This window comes from Electrona antarctica (assembly GCF_951216825.1).
Source record: "Electrona antarctica genome assembly, chromosome: 9".
Classification (NCBI taxonomy): domain Eukaryota; kingdom Metazoa; phylum Chordata; class Actinopteri; order Myctophiformes; family Myctophidae; genus Electrona; species Electrona antarctica.
The window spans coordinates 21,547,249-21,552,669 of NC_136790.1; the positions used below are offsets into that span (position 1 = coordinate 21,547,249).

Sequence of the window (5,421 nt, forward strand, 5' to 3'; positions counted from 1 at the left end):
TTTTAATCCTGAAAACAAAGTTTTGGACATGCGAGGTTCCCCCAGACAGAGACGAGATAACATTTCTGTCCTATGACACACCATCATCAACACACTCTCAATTCACCCGACTTGCATGTCTTTACGGGTAAACAAATGTATGACAACTGAACTGAGCCTTCAACCAGAACTCACTCACTCACCACAATGCAGGACAACAATACAAGTTATACAACGTCTATTCTTAAGGCCTGTATAGTTTGAAGTTTTCAGAAATGACGTATGTGGGTTTCTTCTTGTGACTGGCCGTGCGGTTGCGGCCATATCAACAACAGGGGTGGAATGTACTCTAATCACTACTAAACACACCCCAGGGGGGGCAGCCCATTATTAGAGGCCAGCTCTTTTGTCTGAACCTAGCTTGGAAACACTAAGCTCATGGTTCAACTGCTTGTGGCGGAGTGCGTAACACACACCTCACTGAATCTGTGTCAGCAGCAGCAGCGTTCACGGCAAATAAAAAACGAGTGTGTCATCGGCACGCTTAAAATAGCCCTATAGAGACGAGAGGGGTGAGGTAGATTGTTTAAAATAAATGTACCGGGCCGGTCTGTCTTATAGCCTCAGAGTGGCAGGGTGGGGGCTTGATGAGTCAGCACCACGTGGTCGTTTTCCCTATGAGGAGGAGGAGGACAAGGAGGAGGAGGAGGAGGAGGAGGAGGGGAGGAAAATCTAGGAATGGACCATGTAGAGTTGTTGCCAGAGAGAAATAAGCAACCAGGTCTATGAAAACACAATCCCAAAAAAGAAGTGACTATAGGCCACATGACCACACTTTAGTTCAATGATGGCTATTTGAAAAACAAAAAATCTTGGCTTGTTCAGAGCTTGTAGATGCTATTTTGTTTTCAAAGGGGGCAACATATATTTTTGAGTGGTGTAAACCACTCCTACAACTGGCTTTTGTGTGCAGAAAAAAATGAGCATGGTTGCTATGTTCAAAATAATTTCTGACGTAATTAAATCACACCCGGGTTGAACTGGATGACCGTAGCAACCATGGCCATTTTCTCTGCACAGAAAAAGCCAGTTGTGAAATCACATCCGGGTGTGATTTCATTACGTCAGATCAGAGCTGATCAGGCTACATAATACCTTACCTTATTTCATTACGTTAGACATTACGTCAGACCACAGCTGATCATGCTATATAAAACCTTACACCACTCAGTTCACACGGGTGTGATTTTTTTAATACATTTTAAACAACAGAAATCTGGTACAGGAGTCCCTGGTACAAATTATTATTTTATTTGGGGCCTGTGGACAATTACATTAATTTGCATGATGGACCATTCCCAGACACTACCACTAACTTACAGTAGGCCTATACTGTATACTCTGGCCAAACCTGTTTGCAAACTGGTTCACTGAACCTCTTCTTTCTAATGCTGCATAGCCTACTTATGTAATGTGGGAGAGAGAAGAACGCCAAGAAGCATTAAAAAAAAGGAAAAGAAAAGAAAAAAAAAATCAATATACTATTATTTTTGAATATATATATTTGTTTTCATCTAGTATAGTTCTGAGGCTGATTCTAATACAATGATATCAGGTTAACACACTTCAGAGATATGAATGGTATCATATCGACCTTTCCACCCCTTCAAACCCACCACACCCCTCCTTTTTTCCACACTTCTCCATCTGAAATTGGGAATTCACCTGTCGACGTCATCGCGCATGCGTGCATGCGCGCGTGTGTGGGTGTAGTGTGTGTGTGCGCGCGTGTGTGTGTGTGCGTGTGTGTGTGCGTACCCTCAGTGCCCTCAGTCAATGCCCTGCAGATACCTATACGACAAGACGTGTGTGAGGCAGAGAACAAGAGCTAGAGAGAGGGGGGGGAGAGAGAGAGAGAGAGAGAGAGAGAGAGAGAGAGAGAGAGAGAGAGAGAGAGAGAGAGAGAGAGAGAGAGAGAGAGAGAGAGAGAGAGAGAGAGAGAGAGAGAGGGGGGGGGGAGAGAACGTACACTTCCTCAAACACAACAATACAGATTGTACAGTCGACTCGCAGAGAGTGTAAAGTAAACTAGAGAGGAGAGCAGAGCCCCGTGACCAAAACTAACAGCCAGTGGACTTGTGTTGTTGTGTGTACCGACGGCGGGACAGACGCTCTAAAAAAGGTTGGTTTTAATCTTTCATGTATTTGATATACCGGGTAGGCTACTGTGAGAAAGATTTGTTGAACTTATTTCACATCAACTGGGAACTTGAACCCCCGGCGACAGACCGACAGACAGTCCAGACTGCAGTCTGACAGCCCAGCGAGGCAGCGTGCGTTACTGACTGAAGTCACAGAACGTGTCCGAACGAATACTGAAGATGATAACAATATTAAAAAACAATTCAATAAAAACAAACTAAGGATATTAAAACAGTTGTCGGTATTAAACCGACATGGTTATCTTTTACGGTACGAATCAGTCTGCTTCAGTCTTTTGAAACAGACGGTGGTGGTGAAAACAATGTGGGATTGGATCGTGAATTCGTGATCAGATTCAGACGACCGTCTGTCTGTCGTGGAATGTTTCCACTGTGTGTGTGTGTGTGTGTGTGTAGTGTTGAAGCCACGTCAAACCTTGCTTCATTCATCTTGACTTTGTTGGCTTGGAGATCTATTATTGTGTTCTTTCCGGGCAGGGCAAGCCAAGCGACACACCGACCTACAGGCAGCACTACACAATCAAGTTGTTGTCTAGTAGTAGTGTTGTAAGGTGTGTGGTTTTGTGCAAGACGTCTGGTGTGTGTGTGTGTGTGTGTGTGTGTGTGTGTGTGTGTGCACGCGCGCGTCCAAAGTCCACAAGAGTGCTATTATAGCTCCTTCCCTCTGAACCACAATCTGTCACATACAGCCAGTCGTGTAAAGTAGATTTACTAAAGTACTGAACACTTTTCAGATTTTTTTTTTTGCTTTGCTGGAGTTTGTCCAATTTTACTTAAGTATATTTTAAAGTGAATATTTTTTTTTGAATACCGGACGTGTACTTGTAGCAGAGTATTTCTATTGTGGCATTGGTACTTTTTCTTAAGTACAAAATGTGAGTACTTCTTCCACCACTGCATACAGCCGTGTGTGTGTGTGTGTGTGTGTGTGTGTGTGTGTGTGTGTGTGTGTGTGTGTGTGTGTGTGTGTGTGTGTGTGTGTGTGTGTGTGTGTGTGTGTGTGTGTGTGTGTGTGTGTGTGTGTGTGTGTGTGTGTGTGTGTGTGTGTGTGTGTGTGTGTGTGTGTGTGTGTGTGTGTGTGTGTGTGTGTGTGTGGCACTTGTCAAACAGTCAGTGTGTTCTTCCTAGTCTTAGGCCTACATTGTGATTGATTTATTGCTTTATTAAGAGTTTGCAAACAGTACAATTACGCCAGCAATGCTGAAAGGATACACAAAAAAAGCCTTGAAGTCTTTGTTGTTTACATTGTGGTCCTATAAATCTGTATTCAATTCATAATCAAAAAGACATACGAGAAACATACAAGATATACAATGCAATACATATAAAGATGAATATACTGTACCATGGGCGCTGACTTATCGGCAAGTTCTTTTAAGCTAGTTTTTCTGTAAAGGAAAATAAAATACAGTGCAGTGATAAATAGGTAAATAGGTTTTCAATGTAATGGGTCCCGGGACCCAGGGGTGGTCTTTTAGATGGGTCCCATGGGGACATTTTATGAGTCCTACTTCAATGATGTTAGAGTACCGTACTGAGTACAGTATTGTATCCCAGGACTTTTACTGCTCCTAGTATTGATTTTTCTTTTTTGTATGGTATTGTATATGTCTAAAGTTTATATGGCTTGATGAATTGATTATTGAATACATTGGAACACAATGGAAACAAGCCCCCTGGGATTTTTGTGTTATCCTTTTAACATTATTGAACAACTCGGGGTTCCCACTGTCATGAAATACAGACCTGGGAAAGGCTTAGAATTCATCAAATGTTTGGAATAATATATACCGTTTTTGGCTATGGATTTTGTTCACATGTCGCAAAATGTCACATGTCACGTGACAAATACAATAGATCTGCTTTTGATTGATTGATTGAAATATTTATTAACAGTTTGCAGAATTACAGTACATTTCAAGCACAAACTCAATACAAAGACTGTTAATAACTGTGAGTGGACGACCCAATTAAGCATTACACTTGTTTACAAGAGGGTCCACCATGTTCAATTCATCAAAACATTTAGAGACGTACAGATAGACACTACTATATAGTCAAAGAACAGAACAGGAATTCATCATAAAGGAGGTAAAAAGGGAAAAGAAACATACAGTGAGGGGAAAAGGGGGTGGGTGGTGGGGGGGATTCAGGCAACATACCTTTTGCAAACTATTCAATCTTTGACAACCACTGGAGTAGACTACTGTATGTGGAGGTTATAGCCGGCATTCTTGAGGCAGAAAAGCCACCCTTGTCTTCTTTAGATGCCATGTTGTTTTTAAATCTAGTTACAAGTATGTACATGTATGTGTATTCATGTAGGTTACTAGGTTTGCGTGTATTTCAGATTTGTTGTCCTCTGGACAAAACACATCAGCATTGTACAAAGGGCTCTATTCTACTGTACTCACTCCACCTGCAAATGTGTGTGTGTGACTGTGTGCGTGCAGTAGAGTGTCAACAATGGTGTGGTCTGGCCTCAGTGGCCTTGTTGGGACATCTGCTCACTGAAGACTACCCAAGTAACGCAGCTATCCCTTGTTTACACACACACACACACACACACACACACACACACACACACACACACACACACACACACACACACACAGTACACGCACGCACGCGTGCACGCACGAGCGTGTGGACGGTTGTAGTGTGTGTTTACTTGGGATGTAAAGTAGGAGAGACATGATTATTGTAGTAGGACTCCAAGTTGAAGGTGTACTGTAAAGTAAAATGGTTTCTATTTATTGACTGAGGAATTAAATGTACGCTACAAGCTCTCACGCACAAAAATGCACACATACTGTTTTTCTTTAGTCGTGTGTCATCATCATCATCATACAGGAGGCTTTTATTATTTATTCACTCACTTGTTGAGACACACACACACACACACACACACACACACACACACACACACACACACACACACACACACACACACAGATTTTGCTATGATGTGGGAGGGTTGCTCCCCATTCCGGCTGGAGAACATTCCACTGTGAACATAATGAGGAGGAATTCAAGATGCAATAATACACTAATACAGTCAGTGTCACACTAGCATCACTCTGACACTCAAAGGTGTTCTATTAATATCACATTATAAGTTATATAACCCTTGCAACACTGGCCAGTGGTTGTCAAACATTTTCATGTCAAGGACCCCCAAATTATGACATTTTCTTTTAACCTTTATTTAACCAGTAAA

The 5,421-nt window shown here is 42.1% G+C and overlaps 1 protein-coding gene across 2 annotated transcripts in view; it reads left to right on the forward strand.

The window, feature by feature from the left end:
• The first annotated feature begins 1,944 nt into the window (after window positions 1-1,944).
• Window positions 1,945-5,421, forward strand: part of LOC306929756 (protein kinase C delta type-like) — a 36,075-nt gene continuing 32,598 nt past the window's right edge. The window contains exon 1 of one of the 2 annotated variants that reach the window (XM_079510409.1): window positions 1,945-2,165. The gene's annotated coding sequence lies outside the window, so the exon portion shown is untranslated. The remainder of the gene's footprint in view (window positions 2,166-5,421) is intronic. The other variant, XM_079510410.1, reaches the window with a different exon arrangement.